Consider the following 20,417-nt stretch of genomic DNA (forward strand, 5'->3'; position numbering starts at 1 on the left):
TGACTGCCGTCAATGCAAATTTTTGTACTTCTATCTGTTGAAGATTTGGTCATAGACCGCTTTTCCCACAGTGTGGAATGTCAAAAACTGTTGTAACATATCATTGCTCTAGAAAAAAATGTTGGCGATACCTGGACCCTGTAGAGGTTTCACGGGCAGTCCAACTACTCGGGATGGCACATCAATACGTGCTATTTCCAGAAGGTTTGCGGTGTCTCCCAGCACAATCTCAAGAACATGGAGGAGATTCCAGGAGACAGGCAGTTACTCTAGGGGAGCTGGACGGGGCCCTAAAAGGTAACCCATCAGCAGGGCTGGTATCTCTTCCTTTGTCCAAGGAGGAACAGGATGAGCATTGCCAGAGTCCCACAAAATGACCTCCAGCAGGCCACTGGTGTGATTTTGTCTGACCAGACTTCATGAGGCTCACTGCCTGGCAGCGTGGAGCTTGATTGGCATTTGCCATTTAACACCAGAATTGGCAGGTCCTCCACTGGCACCCTGTGCTTTTCACAGATGAGAGCAGGTTCACCCTGAGCACATGTGACAGACATAAAAGGGCCCAGAGAAGCCGTGGAGAACGTTATGCTACCTGTAACATCAGTTTTGCACGACCAAAATGGTGGTGGGTCAGCGATGGTCTGGGGGAGGCTTATAAATGGAGGGACACACAGACCTCTACAGGCTAGACAATGGCACCCTGACTGCCATTAGGTATTGGGATGAAGTTCTTGGACCTATTATCAATCCCTACACTGGTGCAGTGGGTCCTGGGTTCCTCCTGGTGCACGACAATGCCCTGCCTTATGTTGTGGGAGTATGCAGCCAGTTCCTGGAGAGTGAAGGAAATGATACCATTGAATGACCCCCACGCTTGACTGACCTAAAACCAATAGAACATCTCTGGGACAAAATGTTTCGGTCCATCCGGCGCCGCCAGGTCTGTTTAGGAGCTCAGTAATGCCTTGGTACAGATCTAGGAGGAAATACCCCAGGGCACCATCTGTCATCTCATTAGGAGCATGCCCCGATGTTGTCAGGCATGTATACAATCATGTGGGGGCCATACAAACTACAGAGTACTGTTTTGAGCTGCTACATTGAAATCTCAGCAAAATGGACTAGCCTACTGCATAAATATTTCACTTTAATTTTTGGGGGTGTCTGAGCCCTCTGTAGGTTGATAATTTTCATTTCCATCAAATGATGTGGCATCCTTTCGTTCCTAACACATTATCCAGTCCATATCAGTATAGATATCCAGCATGATATTTTTCACCATTGAGGTCTTGAAGTGTTCCCTTAATTTTTTCGAGCAGTGTATTAAAATAATAAAGATAATAGATGGCACTTGGCATAGCAGAAGACAATGTTGCGCTAGACAATTAGTCTTGAGAATCAATGGTTTAATGCAGTGGCGGTCACCCTTTTTATGATAGGGATCCCCAATGCACATAATGATCAGTGAATGTAATACAGAAAGTTGTCAGAGACTGCAGCCAAATGACAAGACATGGTAAAAGACTGCAGACATGCTTCAAGAGATGTTCGGAGACTGGAGACATGACACAAGAGATGGTCAGAAGCTGCGAACATGCTATAGGAGTTTTTCGAGACCGGGGAGAACTTAACAGATAGGAAACAGGTTACACAAGATATGCCAAAACTCACAACTTTTATAGTCCCTTTACAAATCTTTCCCATTTGGCTCCCTACTACCCCCTTACTGCAGCCACATTTAATATGTCTTGCAAGAAGCAAAAAGAGCACCTCTGTTAGACAACAATGTCTTAGTGAGGGGATTCATCCATCCAACTTCTTTGTGTGGATGCAGGAATCTGTAAAATATTTTTCCTAATTCAGCCTGCTGCTGCTAAAAAAAAAAAAAAGGAATTGTGTATGGTTAGCTTTTTTATGTCTCCACAACATGTAAGTAAAGGGAAATCCTCTCCAAATTGCTATAGATATAAATATATATATATATATATATATATATATATATATATATATATATATATATATATATATATATATATATATATATAAAGTTTAACGTATATATCTTAGGCCCGACCGCCAGCAAAAAGTTATATGTTTTTTGGCTCTTCCTACTGATTAGGAGTTTGAAAGTTGTAATTTTAAAGCTACTCCTTGACACTGGAGTTTGTTCATAAAAAGTTAACCATGCCAATTTCACAGACTTCTGCAGCCCTCTACAAGCACTGCATTTAGGCTCCATATTATATATTCACCCAGTGTTTTGCTGAGATGGCCCTTCCAAAACAGGTCAGCCTGGATAAACAAAGGCAGGTACAAACAAGAACTCTTCTTTAGCAAGTTCGGCAGCACAAAACACGCATACATATATTTTTATAATTCACAAGTAGGGAAGTAAATATTATTCAGTCTAATATTTGTTCTCTGAGTGCCAGGAGGTTTCATAGTTCAGTACAGTCTGGAACAAAGGATGCAAATAAATGATATCATACACATGGTAGTTCTGAACATGTCGGTTGAAGAGGTGATGTATCACAACCAGGTGTTAAACTATGAAGGTGATAGAGAAATCACAAGGGCCTCTTCTGTGCTTATCCAGTTACACAATGCAAAACTGATCCAAGTCAGGCCTTGACAAGTTCTCATCTTGACCTTCTTGATGCTCTCAAAATTTAACACCTTTAATAAATACTGGTATGCACATATTCATGATAAGACTGTAAATCAGTATATATTATACATTTCATGATGTTGCTTAACCAAATTCCAGGCAAAACTCTACTTCATGGTGCAGGGTGGTAACTATAAAGGGCAGGGATGCCTAAAATGTGCATTATATATTTATTCGCTTGGTGTTTTTTTTTTTTTTTTTTTGGGGGGGGGGGGGGGGGGGTCAACCTGGTTACTTGCATTTACCTACTGGGGCTGTCCACCCTCCTAAATTTTGTTTTGTTTACCATTGTGGATATGCATAGTTTGACTTTGGTCCAGAGCTGTTTCCGCCTCCAGTTGTTGCCCCATATTGCCACTATATCTCCAAGCTCTCAAGAGCAGCTATGTTAGCAAATAAGAGTTGAAAAATCTGTAAGATAGAATAGGGATAACTGATGCAGTTGGCCAGCTTGAGGAGCGACAGTGAGATCGTCCAGCAGGGGGCGTTTGAATCTGAGCCACCAGGCTGTTTTTCAGCCAGCATGGGATGCCTTGTCTATGGTAATCTGGCACTAAATTTGGGGACAAACTTGGACCGGGGACAGTGTCCTCAATCAGGGGATGTCTGGTCACCCTATCTTATCACATATGTCTGCCCTGTGCAACCTCCCTCTCTCTCAAGGTAAGAGAGAGAAAGGGGGTGCTGGAAACAAGTAAAATATGAGTCTAAATTTCTGCAAACTTCAAAATCATTCAGAATATGGCTAAACAAGCAAGTACAGGGATTTCTCCAGGAGGGCAGAAAAACTATTATACCATACCTCTAAGTTGGAATAAATTCACTGTTTTCATTATGTTCACATATATACTTTTAGTAAAATAGCAAGGCTAGAAAAATAATATTCAGTAGGCAGCCAATCCAAACTAGAAGCCAGAAAAGGAGCCATAAGAGAGTAAACATATTAGGATATGTGCAGCTGATAATTATGTCAATTAATTACGAGCTGCAGCAAAAAATGAGAACAACCATTGAAGGTACTAGGATCCAGATAACGGTATCTTCTGGTACAGAATGGACTGTTCTTAAGCACAGAGGATCCCTAGGTTACATTTACATTAGATGGTGTTAGTTTCAGGGTTGGAATTACAGGGAAGGTTGAGTTGCAGGAATGATTAGGGCAAGAGGGTTCCTAGGGCAAGGCATCACTCTCTGTACAATACAATGAAAACTACAGTACCAAGCTCCGAGCATTAAAAGCTAGTGTACTGTCATTTGTATTGGATGATGGAAAAAGAGTGATATTATGGCCAGCTAGGAAACTTTGCTAAAGCTACCTGAAAAAAAGTCATCCTCCAAGCAGGTTATTTAAAGGATTTGTATATTCAAAATGTTGCCCTCAAAGTCAAAGACCCTCTCCCCGCTGTACGGTATTTTTAAAACATTTTCTGCATATGTACATGTGTCCCATGGCAATGCCCACGTCTTTTAGCCTATTAGCCCTAAAACAAAGCCCCATAATTTCACACCCAATTACCTAAACCCGGTATCACCAAAACATATTAAAGTGCATATAGTGTAGATCAAAAAATAAATAGAATAAGTGGATTTTTGTCTTACCATAAAATCCTTTTCTCTGATGTTCATTGACGGACACAGTCCCAGAATATTCTTCACCATTGGGTTATGCTGCCCCCTACAGGAGTAGGACACTAGGCAGGAAAAAGCTTTACCACATCTATGGAGCAGTCCCAGGGGTTATACTCCCCCTTCCTGCTATAGGCATTTAGTTTAGTTGCAAGCAGTGTCAGAAGAAAAATAACCCAGCTTTGTTGTCTATTGTCCGATTGAATCCTGACCTGGCACTCCTTAAGGCGATTTGGCCAATGAGCCAGACAAATCTTATCGCCTGAAGTTCCAGTATATTGATCGGTAGTCTTGACATCCCCAGAGTTCAGACCCCTTGAGTGCATCTGTGCCCAAAATGCCTCCCCACCCGGACAGGCTGACAGCTGCGGGGAGCACCGTCCAGTACAGGGGAAGGAAGGATTTGCCCTGTCAAAGCGCCCGAGAGCAAAGCCACCATATCAGGAACCCTCTGGAATCCCAACCCAACAGGATCAGATTATCTAGAGACTGTGGATCCTTGTCCCACTTGGCAAGAATCTCCCTCTGCAGAGACTAGAGTATAACTGTGCAAACGGAACTGCCTCAAAGGTAGACACCATCAGGCACAGTGCCCGCATGCAAGTCCTGAAAGAATACCGACTGCTGAACAACAGGAGCCGAGTTACATCCTGGAGCTTTGGAGTTTTTGTTCCCCTGGAAAAAACACCCCGGCTGAAGCCGAGTCCAGAGTCAGACCCAGATAGTCCAACTTGGTGGATGGAATCAGAGCAGATTTTTGGAAGTTAAATTTTCAACCAAACTCATACAGAGTCCGCACAGTAATTTCCAGGTTGTCTTTTAGAGCAGCCAGAAACCCTGCTCACAGAAGAAGATAGTCCAGGTACCCAGTACCACAATCCCCCGCTGCCGCTACAATGCCAACACTGGGGCCAACACTTTCATGAATACCCGAGGAGCTGAGGCGAACCCAAAGGGTAATGCCATTAAATTGATCATGCTCTTCACCCAAGGCAAGCGTAGGAAACGCTGCTGACCGACATATATTGGAATATGAAGGTAAGCGTCCTTTGATGTGGGGATGCCACTACTGTACGAATGGACTCCTTTCTTAACTTCTGTATCCGCACAAGTGGTTCAAAGCCTTGAGGTCCAGGATTGGACATACCTTGTCTTCCTTCCTGGGAACTGTAAACAGGTTTGACTAGAAACCTTGAAAACATTTCGATTTTGGAACAAGAACAATGATCCCTTGTAGTATAAAGTCTTGCACCGCCCTCCAAGAGACTCCGCGGGCGGTCTGGGGACAAACGGAGATTGGAAGGAAAGAACCTCACTGGAGGATAAGACGGAAACCCGGTCAGCTCATGGACCCACCTGTCTTGAATCAGGAAAGTCCATGGGTCCGGAAAGAAGCAAAGACGCCCCCCCCCCACCTCAGACATGGGTGATTGCACCCTTTCAGGCAGAAGAGGACTTGTCTGCAGGCCTGAAAGAATCCCCTCTCTGTGACGAGACTCCTCGCCCCTGGCAGCCTGTGGAAGAAGAGTGCTCTTCCCCCCCTGTAAGACCCTTAATGATATCATCCAGGAAGATCCAAACAGGCCATTCCCTAAAAAGGGGAGAACAGATGAGGCCTTCTTGGAAGACTGGTCCGCAGACCAGCATTTCAGCCATATCATGCGCTGAAGGACCACCGCTGTCACGGACAGCCTGGAAACAAAGGGAGGTGCATGCAGAGAGGCACCACAAACTGCAACCCCTGGACCAACTGGCCTGCCAGCTTGCAAGGGCAGGGGGAAGCTGTTCCCCCTCCAGATCCTGGCGTAAAAGCTTTGCCCACTGTCTGTATACTGTCTAGGGAAAATGCTTAGGCACCGACCTATTGCGTCTAGGTCACTGACTTGCGACAAGTTTGTCAAAGTAGGCAGGAAAAGATACCCTTTGCCACTTTGGGAGCTGTGGGTACCAAAGGGGACCCGCACCTTCGATGCAGCAGCATCCTCTAATTTTTAAAGTTTCCCGCCCGATACAATCAAAGCATCCACCAGCACCGTTTCCGCGGCTGCCGTAGAAGAGTAATCATCTTCACTATCAGAGCACTCAAAGTGCATGGACACAGACCCAGTAGGGTCGCTACATACCAAGCTCACCCCGAAACATAAAAATCAGGATTGTTACATAGACACAAAAACAGACAGGTGAGGGTTGCCAACTGCGATCCCACAAGGGGACGCCGACCCAGGGCCCACGAATGGACCACTTACTGGACAAAAAAGGGGGGTCACCCTCCAAGCCCCTCTATAGAGGCCTACAGGAAAATAAATGGCCCCCCTAAAGAGGGCCGCTTGCCATGATGCGGACGCACAGGCAAGGTACACAGATGGTATGCAGCGTGAAAGGGGGGATGCCCTATGCAATAATAGCTGTCATCAAACACAGGTGATCACCCCCCACCCTCCAGGGAATGCAGCAAGCTGGTCACATGGCCTAATAGGCGGAGGCCCAGCTGCACAGATTCCATCCAAGAGAAGGCGGGTGGCTACAGGACACTCACAGTCCCACGATCCGATATGCCAGTAGGTTAATGGAGCCTTAGTGTTTTGTTTGTGGTGTGGGGTCAGCGTAAGAAGTATCTTAATTTTTTTTTCAAATTTAACCCCACCTCATCCTCCTAGACTTTATTAGGATTTGTTTTTAAGTTCAGGTTTTCCAAATTTTAAATCATGGTTCGCTAAACCCTTGGCAAATTGATTCCATACAGATTCATCCATCTGTAAAAATTATACAAACAATGATAGAACAGTGAATTTGAAGCTGCTGTAGGGAAAGCTGATGAACTGCATAGGGTGGAATTGGGGTCAGATAGAAACTGTCCCTTAATTATAAATTGCTAGCTCTTTGGAAATCAACCTCTTTGCTGCCTTTTTATGTTATTATTGGAGTCTTTTTTTGTCTTTGCTATTATTTTGTGGTTGTCCCGTTCCTACCAACTTTTTTTTTTTTTTCTACTGCAAGGCTTGTCTTTAAAAACAAAAGTTTTTCTTTTTTAATGTTATCCTATGCTAATAGGGACTTTTTTAAGTAGCCCACTATAGTTTTCAACTAATGTATGTCAATTTATTTTGTATGACTCATGGTAACTGTGTGAGTCTGTAATTAGGTCGGGATACGGCAGGTCAGGCTGGATGGCTCTACAGGGCAGGGCTCTGGTACCTCCCCTTGGATCTAGACGCTTGGAGAAGCTTATAGAAGTTAGCGGGCAGAGGCCATGATGTCCTGATCTGCATACTTGAGGGAATCTGGCCAATCCCCAAGCGGAGGGCCTTGCAGGATGGCTGGATCCTCCCTTGAATATGGTGGAGCCTGGCCAGCAGGGAAGTCAGGTGGAAGAAGGAGTGCTGAGGTTGCTGTAGTGAGGCCTGAGAGGGGAGCCTGGGTCTTGGCGCTCTGCCTCCAGGCAGAGAGCTGAGGAATGGAAGGAGAGGAAGCTTAAGAAAGGAGTCTCCACTACCTTTGGACATCTGGGCTGGCATGGGAGGATCTGATCAGCTGGGGGCCTGAACAGGAGTCTTTCCAAGTAAAGCTGGGAGCAAAGGACAGTGTGGGTATCTCAGCACACTCAGGGGCATCCAAGGGAAAAAAAATCGCAAATTCTGATCCCTTGTCCTGAGGAGTTCTTCAGAGCAGCACTTGAGATGGCAGTCAAGCAGCTAGGTGGGCTGGTAGTATCTGCAAGTGTCAGAATGGAGTGAGGTTCTGCTGAAGAAATGCAATATTCTTGCATACAGTTTGCAACCTAGTGATATTTTTACTAAAAGGGACAGAGAGTTCCTGGTCCATAAAGGATCTTGTCACTGATCCAGAGAGGCTGTGTTTATTCAAGAGGAAGTACAGTCCAAGATCTTCTTTCTGTACAAAGAGTGATCTTCGTTTTTGTACATAGAGAAGGAAGTTTGTCCTCATCTGTTGTTCTTCAAGTCAAGTTGGGCTATCCGATAATCCCTATGCCCTATCCAAGTTGTTTTCCCCAATAAAATAACAAAAACAAGCCCATGGACTGATATCTTGTGTTGCCTGGCTGTGCAGGAATATGGGTAACCAGTAACCAGCGACTCCTGCAGGGGTAGCGCTACATTTACGTTTGAGGGGTTCCAAACAAGGCATTCACTTGTTACTAACAGTCTGTACATGGAAGGTGCCTTTTGTTTGCAGAACACTGCTACTTCATTTATAAAAAAAAAAAAAAAATAATAGTATTCACATCTAGGTTCAGGTTTGCCAAATTTTGAATCAAGGTTCACGAAACTCTTGGCAGATTGAACTCAAACAGATTTGTCCATTTATATTAATTATACAAATAATGATATAATATTACACTAGCTGGTTTCTAGGCACCAGCAGACACTCCATAAGCATAATATAAACATATGCTGACAGGAAATGAATGCTATGTGCTATCAGAGGCTCTGTAGCTGGGAGTCTCTGCAGGTCTCCATACTATGCATATAGATGAGACTTTTTATAAACTTGGTGTCCCATCAACCTCAGCATGAAGTCAGCTTAACGCAACAACATTAATGTTTTCCATTAATTTCCAGAGTGCCATTTAACTACTGGTGTTCAGTCCAAGGTAAACTTGAGGGCAAGTTCAGCAGTGACAGACTAATCCACATAACCTAATGTGTCAAGCTTTTTTTTTCTCTTTAAGTGGAAATCGTTTTTTCCCCTCCTCATTTCCAGTAAAGCTGATTAAATGCATGCCCTATTATGAATGCCGTCTGTGTGAAATGTCCTTCATTATGCTGAATTGCTGGCTTAAATTACTTCCTGATTTTTATTAGAAAACTATCTGTTGGTATTTATGTAGTGTTATTTATTTAATATAATTTATCCGGACAATTCATCTCAGGCCTTGCAGCAGGGAATGTGAAAAGGAGGGCCTGTTCTTGTTGTCTGTAGCAACCAGATTTTGCCTTCCATTCTCCCACCCAACCAAGGTTTCTGGTTTGGCAGGTCTCCAGGCAAATTGGGATATTTGGAAAAGCTGCCAGCTTTTTTTGCCCTTTCAAAATACAAAACCTTCCTTTTTGCTGCATAACATACAAAAAAAATAAAAATAGCATATGCGGTACATATCTTGCCTCCATTTAAAAACAATGCAAGTACAGGAAAACTTCTGTTGATCCGCTAGAAATGCCCTCAACACCTAAGTCCTGCTGTTGGCTGACAGCACAGTATTTTGTGGACATTTTAGGTGTCAGCTCTGCCTGGTTGTCTTTTGCTAAACAACCTAAATCTTCCCCCTATTTTGTACTCCACAACATACAGACTAATTGTGCGGTTGTCCAAGATAAGAATTGGGAGGGCTAAATAGTCTCCTTGAGGTAACACTGGAAGCGTGTACAGGACCAACTATGAATTTCTGAAAAGTCAACAGATATTTTTTGGCTTCACTAACAGATATAACAAAGCATTTTAAACTGTACATTTAATAGACCAAAGGTTAGTGTATAAGAGAAGTTAAGTGTTAGGGCTAATTCACACCAGATGCCATTTGTGGCGCATCACACTGTTCACTTATTTTTTTTCTACACTAACTTTATTGCAATGTCACACAGGGGTTGATTTACTAAAACTAAAATTTGGTGCAGTTCTGAATAGAAACCAATCAGCTTCCAGGTTTTTTTGTCAAAGTTTAATTGAACAAGCTGAAGTTAGAAGCTAACTGGCTACCATGCACGGATGCACCAGATTTTGTGCTCTCCAATTTTAGTAAATCAACCTCACAGTGACATTTCAGTAAGAAGTTTTATTGGCCACTGCAGTAGTTTGCCTAGCATTGTACTGCATTGAAAGAAAGTACATCAAGACGGTGGGGTAACCGGGAAAGAATGGAACGAGACAAGACATTTTGCCTTATATTGCAGTGGGACTGCACTAGAATAATCACCTAATGCAGTCCCATTGGATATGGTGTAAATAGATCCTTAGGGTTTAAATACATTTTATTGAACTTGCTAAAAAAAATACTCACAACTCTGGGATAAACCGGAAATGCACACTGCTAGCTCATCAGGTGAATAAACATGTGAACGTAGAGGTCTACGCCCGTTGGGTGGGGTGAAATGCATTAGGAGGAGTCTAAGGTTGAGGCCAGTCACATCTTTCTACATCTGATGAGCTTGTGGTGTGCAGCGTCTCTCTGTTCTTAAATGTTTTACTGCTTTCTAAAGAACAACCTGGGTAACATATGACATTGGGTAGGGATGAAGTCCAAAAATCACATTGTGGATGCCAAAGAATAAAAAAAGGACCTTATACAGACCTTTTACCACACCTCAACCCTCCCTCCCCAGCAAGTGTAAATGAGCCCTTAGGGCAAATATGAAATTATCTGCTCATCGCCAAGCAACATCTGTTCTATTCTGAAATACAGTAAACGTGCTTGTAATCCAAAGCACTCTTATATCAAAGCAAAGAAATAATTGGAGATTCAGATGATTCCTTCCACAACCCTTCATTCATAAGTCCTTCAGTTTATTGTCCATAATAAAAGATTATAGCAATGTGACCAGGTTGGGTAACCATAAAATGCCCATCCACAAATGGCAGCCTCCGATATGGCATTAGAAACACAATCAAGCAGGGGCTACAGAGTAAAAAAAAAAAAAGAGAAGAGCGACACCTCTTAGTGTAGCAATATGGTTAAATTTAATGTAGATCCAACATTTAGCAACTCACATGGTTGATGATTAAAAGAAGCACATTTATTATGCAGGGTAAAGCTGCCCACATAGCCCATCCTCCTCACTGCCGACACTCACTGCTGTCAGTCTGCAATCGTGACTGGGAAGCCTACAGTGCAGTAGAGTGACCTGAAAGCAAGGCTTGAATCATTCTTGGAGTGCAGTGTGGAAGGGATGACGTTAATGGCAGTGCGGAAGACGGTCTATGTGGACAGCTTTACCCCAGATACCTGAATACTTAGATGTGCCTGTTTTAATCTTCAACCAATGTTGTACCTTCATTAACCACTTAAGCCCCGGAGGATTTGGCTGCTAAAAGACCAGGGTTTTTTTTTCGATTTTTTTTACTGCGTGACTTTAACGGACAATTGCGCGGTCGTGCGACGTTGTACCTAAACGAATTTGACGTCCTTTTTTTCCCACAAACAGAGCTTTCTTTTGGTGGTATTTGATCATCTGTGCGATTTTTTGATCATGCGCTATAAACAAAAAAAGAGCGTCAATTTTGCAAAGATAACAATATTTTTCACATTTTTTTTATATGAAATTCCCCCCCCAAAAAATTTAAAAATCAAAATTTTTTAACATTTTCGGCCAATTTGTTTTATGCTACATATGTTTGGTAAAAAAAAAAAAAATCGCAAAAAGCGTATTTTGATTGGTTTGCGCAAAAGTTATCGCGTTTACTAACAAAGGGAAAGATTTTTGTCATTTTTGGTGTTTTTTTTTTTTAACTTGTAATGGTGGCGATCTGCGATTTTTTTTTCGGTACTGCGACATTGCGGAGGACAGATCGGACCCTTGACTGACATTTTTGACACTTTTGGGGTTACCGGTGACATTATTGCAGTAATCAGTGCTATACATATGCACTGTTACTGCAAAAATGACACTGGCAGGGAAGGGGTTAACTTTATTGGAGAGGGAGGGGTTAAGTGTGTCCTAGGGGCGTAATTCTAACTGTATAGGGACAATGCTATTGGTGTAAAAACAAAGATCAACGGTCCTACATAGTAGAACCGTCTGATCTTCATTTTTACACCAGGGAGAATGACGGGCGGCTTGTTTACATAAGCCACTCCGCCTTTCTCCCTTCACCGGAGCGAACGTAGTGTGACCGGCGGACATCGAGTCCGCCGGTCACACGCACTGACTTGTCTGTGAACGAGCCGCGGCAGGCGCGCGCCCGCCCGCAATTGGCTCTCAAGTCAGTGACAGGCGAGTGACGTATCCATACGTCACTCTGCCTGGCTGGGGCTGACCACCGCAGTATATAGTCGTGCGGCGGTCAGCAACCGGTTAAATGTAACCATATTGCAACAGGCGCCTCCCTTCTCTTTGATACTCAGTTGTGAGGTGACCCTACTTGTATTTTAAGACATTGCTTGTTTATCAAGTAAAAATGTATAAAACAAATTTGCGGTCTTGCAAAACACTCTCAAACCAAGTTACTCTCAATCCAAGGTTTTACTGTATTCTAGTGCAGTCTTTCTCAACCAGGGTTCCTCATGTAGTTGATAGGGGTTCCTTAAGCAGTTAACACATTTATCTCCCATCTACACTGACCACCAATGTAGGAGGACACTTCCATACTGATCAGTAAATGTATGTTAGTGGACACCTCAATTTGTACTGCCTATGCATCTTTTGCGTTATTATTCATTTCATTTTGAATGGTGCTAAAAAATGATTTTGCTGTATAGAGCAAGGGGGTATTGCATGACCTGACCTGGGTATCAAATACACTAGGTATGCCAATTTATTTTTATTTAAACCTTTTTACAATTTATTTGGTATAATGTATTGTTTTAGCGCACATTACCACAATGTAAAAAATGTGAAGCCAGTCTTAAAAGATAAGTATGGGAATCTTTTTTTTTTTTTAATCATACTTACCTAAGTGGATGCAACATCTGTCCTCCGCTGGCTCTAACACTGAGAACTGAGCAATCAAACACTGCTGACCGCTCAGTTATCGCAAGCTCCCTAAGCAGAGCGTTGGTGACCATCAATCAGTACCTCTCTGCTCTGCCCCTCCACGCTCCCTGGAGTGTTGGGTTGTGGAGGGAGCAAGAATAGCTCTGAGAAAGGATGAGCTCAATGCCGGTCCAGGCATGTGAGTGGATTCTGACCATATGGTCGCAATCTTGCCCGAGACTAAAATAAAAGACCATAGGCCAATACAAGTAGAAAAAAAAATACTATTACTCTTATAAAATTTATGAACAGTGTGGAAAATTAAACCCAAAGACAGACTGTAAAAGAAAAATACTGCAGGCCTACAAAGGAAATAGACATTTAACATGTTAAATCAACACCAATGTGTATTTTAAAATCAAATAGGAACATAGCTGCGTCAAATCCAAACAAGGCCTCGAAACCTAAGCAGCATTGAAGGCCCTTCTCTGAACTGTGGCAGGATTTCTGTTGATGTGCTTGGCCCCAGTTCAAATGATTTCTTTCCTTTTTAATAGTAAGTCATACAGACGCTGTTTTTCCAAACAGTCTGTATTAGAACGCCTTCTATCCCCAGAGAGCAATAGAATCTGAAGCGGAGCACAAATCAATTCTCTTAATTAGAGCTTGTCAGGACATTTACAGGCTAGAAGAGAGAGAGAGCTGTTGTGGTACACACTGGGCAGATTCCTCGGGAGCATTCGAGTGAAAGCAACTCCCCGAATAGACACCTACTGAGCCACGCTCCAATTATCTCCTTTGGGTTTACCACTGCTTTAATTATATTGGCTGTGGCCACTTTGTGAATCATTCTCCAGAGCATGTTCACTTTCAATCTCTGACACTCAAATAGTGGATCAATTTGCTTGCTCTCTAGGATATTGGTGCTGTATGTAGGCACAGGAACTACATGTTTTGCACAAAGCATAGGCGACTATGGGTACAATAAAGGTACTGTATGTATCTGGGTTTAGGGGTAGTTAGCAGTTAATTTTCGATTAGGTTTAGGTTAGGGGGAGGATTGAGTTAAATTAAATTTGAGCGTTAGAGAATTGGTTGTATAATAACCTTCAGTGTTATCTCCAATTAAGACGCGTGCTGTCTGCTCAAAATAAGCATCTCAATCTATCCATGGGGCCTAGTAGTGCTAACTAAAAGACAGCATTGCCCTGTATGAATGGGTGGGAGATGAACCTTGGAAACATCCCAGCAAAAACTTGGTTAGCAATACTAGAGCAGGTAACCCTGGTGTCATTGTCACCTTCTCAATGGTTGATGAAACTGTTTATACTACACAAATTGTATCAATGGCACCATAAGGATAACCTGTGTTGTCCAGGATGCCAAGTGGAGCCAGCTGACCTCTTTCATATGTTATGCTAGAAGTCTTTAACAGTATAAATAGGGTATATCAAACCTCCATTGCTCAAGAACCCCTTGTCTGTCTATTAGGGGGTCTTGACCCAGAGTTATATACACCAAACCTTCTTATCCCAGTTACTAGGTTATTATATCTGGCTTGTAAACTTATTGCTTCTAAATGGGTATCCCCGCAGCCTCCCACCCTACAAGACTGGTGTAGTGAAGTAAATTCAATCATATCCAGAGAAAAAGCTACTGTTCAATATAGAGGGTGCCCTCACAGATTTGAAAAGCTTTGAAACCATGGTTATCCACCTCAAGCCCAGCCCCATTGTCAATGGTATTACACTGCAGGTTTCTCTGATTACAAATTCATAGGCCCTCGTATGTTTATGCTTCCAAGCTGAATACACTTTTACCTCCAGTACATGAAAATTATACACTCTTATTTGGTTCTGTTTTGCAATAAGTGTGGAGTACAAAGTAGCTACTTAAGTCCCTTACATGAACACCCTTGAGCAGCAATGTAAATCAGTTAATTGTGGGCTGTATCGTTTCTATCTGATATGTAAACAACTACACTGTACTTGAGCAATCATACAATGTAGTTGTTTACTGATCTTATATGCTCGCTCTTGCCCATATTCTGCTTTGTACTTAAGACATGGAGACTGCAAGTAATGTACACTGGCTTTATTTATATGTGTCTGTTAAGTTTCAAAAATCCAACAAACGTATATAATTTATCTGAGAAAGTTTGAGTGTTGGAGGGAGATTCTTTTTTCTTTTATAAAGCTTGTTAAAGTGGAGTTCCACCCTAAAATTATACTTACCTCCATCTTCTCGCTTCGGGTCACCTGAAAAACAAATGGATAATCGCAATCTATTTTTTTTTTACTTACCTCGTTAAGAAGAAAATATACTTACCTTACTTCCTCTTCCTCCCCTCGGCGGCTGCGGCGAGTCGTCCCTTCCTGGCATGCAATGATTCCTGGGAGCTGAGCTCTTCCGTCTTCTTCGGTCCCACGATGCACTGCACCGGCCCCGACGTCAGTTCCGGTGCAGGCGCCGTCATACCTTGCAAAACAGCTTCTGGGCATGCCCAGAAGCTGTGCAGGGATGACGCTGCGGAACCGGAAGTGACGGCGGGGCCGGTGCAGTGCATCGTGGGACCGAAGAAGACGGAAGAGAACACAGAAGAGGATCGCGCTGGCTTCAAGCTGCCCACACCTGAGATGGCAGCGCTGGAGAATACATTTTCAAGGTAAGTATTTCTTCTAAAAGGTAAGTGCAACCCGGGACAGATCAGAGGCTATCCATTGTGGAATGTACTAGTGCTGACTGTCCCGGGGGTATTTTTATTAAAAAAAAGCGTTCACTGGGTGGAACTCCGCTTTAACAACCTACCATGCTTGTTAAAACCTTCTGAAAAAAACAAAATGCGATTTAACATGTGCATAAGGGCACAGTAATGATCCAACCTCCCTGTAGAAGGGCCTCAAACCCTGAAGCCCTCAGGACGCAAGGTTCCTGACATGGGCAAGTCACTGTATGGTCTACCTAGGCTAAAGCCAGGTGGTGCCCACTTCCTTAGTCACCTTCCAAAAACTGGTGCCCCAAGTACTTGGTGAGGGATTCTCCCGAAGAGAGATCCTCTGGTTGGGGAGAGGAAAAATACCCAAAGGCCATAGTCCCCCCAATACACACACACACGGCAGGCCGATAACCTGCACCCCCAGTTTCTGTGCATAAAAAAATAACTAACACATGTGCAGGGAGATTAAAATATATTTAATACCAATATTTTTTTTAATTTTTGATTGAGTAGTTAAAGCTTTCATTTGTCTTTTATAGGGGAGATTTCCCCTTCACTTCTTGTCCTATTGATGCTATCAAAGGAGAGGGAGAACCTCTCCAAAGTGAGGGAAATCCCTTGCCTATATTCAAGTTTAAACTGGTGCCATGACCACTGCCCCAGCAGGCTTCCTGTTGCTGAGTGGCTCCTTTCTCTTGCAGCATCCTATGGAGTCTCTTTGCAGAGTGTCTCCTTTCTCTTGCAGCACCCTATGGAGACTCTTTGCAGAGTGGCTCCTTTCTCTTGCAGCATCCTATGGAGTCTCTTTGCAGAGCGTCTCCTTTCTCTTGCAGCACCCTATGGAGTCTCTTTGCAGAGTGGCTCCTTTCTCTTGCAGCATCCTATGGAGTCTCTTTGCAGAGCGTCTCCTTTCTCTTGCAGCACCCTATGGAGTCTCTTTGCAGAGTGGCTCCTTTCTCTTGCAGCATTCTATCAAGTCTCTATTGCATTCAGGTACTAGAGCTGTGCCTCCTTACTACACTGTGTGCATCAATAGAAACACAACCTGTAGCCTAAGATGGCAAGGCACTCTCCTGCTTCTCCGTCCTCATACCTTCTCTAAGCTAACACATTGGCTCCAGACTGCACTGTCCACTGTTAACTCTTCCCTGTGAAATTGAAAGTTCAGGGAAGCAGCAATGAGATAGCAGGAGCTTGGAGCAATAAAAGTTGTAAACTGCAAGTGCTTGGCTAAGAATTTTAACAAAGTGTTTACTGGAGCATGTTTATTTTATCATGCTTAATGTGTTCAGCAATAAAAAATGCTGAGGGTTTACTACTACTTTGAGGGACCATCTGGGAGAGGTTTGCTCATAAACATTGACCACATGGAACGGACTTGCTTATTTCAATGACTACTTATGAAGACTGAAACCATTTCAAACATCAGCTGGCTGGATTTATAAATACAAATGAAAATACGGAAAAATAAAGTATAACTAAAGGCAAAACTTTTTCTTTTTTTTTTTTTGATAGAGTAGAGAGGGATCAGAACACCTGTCAGGTTTTTATTGCCGTCTGTGCACCCATTGAGGGGATTTACCCATGCCTTTTGTCCTAATTTTCACCAAGACTGACAGTGAAAAACAATTTAAACAGGAATAGAGGGGGAATCTTTGGATAGGGACACTAGTTCTGATAAAAACCAGGGATTCCAACACTTCAGAGGGATTTCCTCCCACTTCCTGTTTTGGCTATAAAGCAGAAAATGAAAGTAAATCCTCTAAATGGGACACATAACACAAAAATAAAACTGACAGGGGATAGGACCATCCCTTACTCTACACAAAATAAAAAAAAAAAAGTTTGCCTTTAGTACTATTTTGAGTTATAAGGACTTATTCTGAATTGAAATGGGTAAGAACAGAAAATGAGGCCTAGCCATTCTGTTTAAATAATCCTTGAGAGGAAAAATGAATGTATATGGTACGTTACAGGGGTTGGACAAAGATATGGAGACACTACATGATTTGCAGATGTGAAAGTGATGACATGTTTCAAGTTAAAAGTTGAAAAGTGATGTAACATGGGACGGTAGGCGGCATGAACTCCAAACATACAAAGAAAACTAGAGACACCAAACTGGATTAACCACTTGCTTACTGGGCACTTATACCCCCTTCCTGACCAGGCCAATTTTCAGCTTTCAGCGCTCTCACACTTTGAAAAACAATTGCGTGGTCATGCAGCAATGTACCCAAATTAAATTGTGATCATTTTTTCACACAAATAGAGCTTTATTTTGGTAGTATTAAATCACCACTGGGTTTTTTTTTTTTTTTTTACTGTTTGCTAAACAAACCATTTTTTTTGTTAAACATTTTTGCAAACAGGTAACTTTTCTTCATCACTGATGGGCACTGATGAGGCTGCACTGATAGGCACTGATGAGGCTGCACAGAGAGATGGCACTGATGGGCACTGATCAGAAGGCACTGATGATGAGACACTGATTGGCAGCACTGATGGGCACTGATAGGTGGCACTGGTAGGCACAGATTAGCAATACTGATGGGCACTGATAGGTGGCACTTGTGGGCACTGATAAGCAGCACTGGAGGGCACTTGGCTGACAGTTGATCACATGGTAAAGGGCCCGCTGTGATTGGCTCTTTACCCTGCTCTGTGATCAGCCAAGTTCCAAGGACAGAGCGATCACAGAGCATGCCGTCCATGTACGCCCTCCCGGCATTTAAAGCCCGCGCTGTAGCAGTATTTCGGCTATAGTGCGAGCCCCAAGTGGTAATAACAGTTGTGGCCTTGTTTATTGGTTTTCACAAATATTAACATCTCACCGTAACTCTTTTTAAATCAATAAATACTTTAAAACTGTAAACAAAATCAGCCAAGATCAGTGTGGTGCTCTGCGACTGGGAAAGACCCTGTTCAGCCTCCTGCTTAAATATGGGTCCCAGAAATGTCTAAAATGTTCTGGGGGGTCAGGTGACCCTAAATGATCTATCGTAGAGCAGTGGTCCTCAACTCCGGTCCTCAGGGCCCACTAACAGGCCAGATTTTAAGTATTACCTTGGGGAGATGCAGACTAGAGTACTGCAATCACTGAGCAGCAAATGATATCACCTGGGATGTATTTCAGTTATCTTGCAAATCTGGCCTGTTAATGGGCCCTGTAGGCCAGGGTTGAGGGCCACTGTCCTAGAGGACCAACTTCCAGGACATTAGCAATTAGCTAACCTTTTTTGACCTATCACAAACCCTGCATTGAAATCAATCAACGGGGGGCTTGAAACTCCTACCACCACCATCCCATGAGGGAAAAGGGGGGGGGGCCTAAAAACAGGCTACCCCCTCCCTTTCCTTAAACTTTTTTGTTTCCGCTGTATGATGAGACACCTGACTAAGCCTCACTTTCATCATTCTCTGCGTGCGATGCTAGTAAGACACTGTCATATTAGAGCTTACGGATTTTCAAAGAGGGCAGATTGTTGGTGCCCGCTTGGCTGGTGACCTCTGTGACTAAAGTTGCCAATATATTTGTGGTGTCGTGAGATACAGTTTGCGGGAAAACTTAGTCTGTTAAGCATAAACGTGGTTGACATGATCAACTGACCAAAAGAGAGAAAAGAAATTGCGGATTATGATCAGGAATAATATTTGTCAATTCCCAGGAGAATTAAGGCCCTTTTGGATACCAAAGGTGGTCTAACACCATATTAGGTATAGATTATATTTTTTACCTGGGGTTTTCATATTTTTGTCCAACCTTTACAACAAGGGCTATAAAGGCTAAAGCAGAAAATCTTTCTTTAGAATCACATTATTTGTTTCACAACTGCCTAACTTTGCTTTCCACTTTTAGTATCCAACAAAGGAATGTAAGATCCAGCACCTGGGAATTCAATGTTTAGCTACATTGTTCAAATGAGAGCGCAAACTGAATACAATTTAAAAACAATAAAAATCACCAAGAGCCGGTTCACACTTGTGCGATGCGGGAAGGCTGCGAATACGCAGCCTGTTCCCGCATCGCATCCGCACAAGAGGCAGTTCACACTGCCACATGCGATACGCAGGGGGTGTCAATTAAATGTTAACGACACCCCCAGTTTGATCGAAAATTGCAGTGCGATCTGACAGTTCGCACAGGATCGGATTGCACAAGTGTGAACCAGTGTGCGATCCGATCCTGATGCGGCTGAAAAAATGCCTCCTGTGCGTCTTTGATGCGGGTGCAGTGCGAATTTCAGCCATACAAAGTGTATGGCTGAATTTGCATCCACACAGGAGATCACATGTAATGAAGGAGCAGCGCGCTCCGAATTACATGCGATCTCCGCAGCCCCACATATGTGAACCGGCACTCAATCATGAAATATCATTAGCATCATAGCTATGACCAACAACAGTTGCCTAAAAATTGCTCTTCTCATTGATAGTTTAGAGATGAATGTATAATCCCCTAAAGGAACTCCAGAGCAAAGGTGAACAATGCCACGTCATCCTGGCAGAGCACCCATCTTCTGCCCACAAGAATGAGACACAGTATCCAGGGCTAGATTATAACTCTTGCTTCTCTACTCGAAGTCAAATATGTAGGTCTAGTGTTGTCTTTTCCTAAAATCTAGCAGTTTGATTCTAGGTGTACAGGACAGAGTGGTGAGCTGGTAGTACACAGTACTATATTCCACGAACAAAAATGCACACACTGTGCAGAGCCGAGAAGAAATGGGGGAGATTTACTTCAATTAGGCTTTCACAATAA

The 20,417-nt window shown here is 43.0% G+C and overlaps 1 protein-coding gene across 2 annotated transcripts in view; it reads right to left on the bottom strand.

Moving 5' to 3' along the window:
- Window positions 1–20,417, bottom strand: part of THADA (THADA armadillo repeat containing) — a 1,178,628-nt gene that overhangs the window by 393,607 nt on the left and 764,604 nt on the right. The window lies entirely within an intron of this gene.

The sequence above is a fragment of the Pelophylax lessonae genome (genome assembly GCF_965119305.1).
Source record: "Pelophylax lessonae genome assembly, chromosome: 3".
NCBI classification, from domain to species: domain Eukaryota; kingdom Metazoa; phylum Chordata; class Amphibia; order Anura; family Ranidae; genus Pelophylax; species Pelophylax lessonae.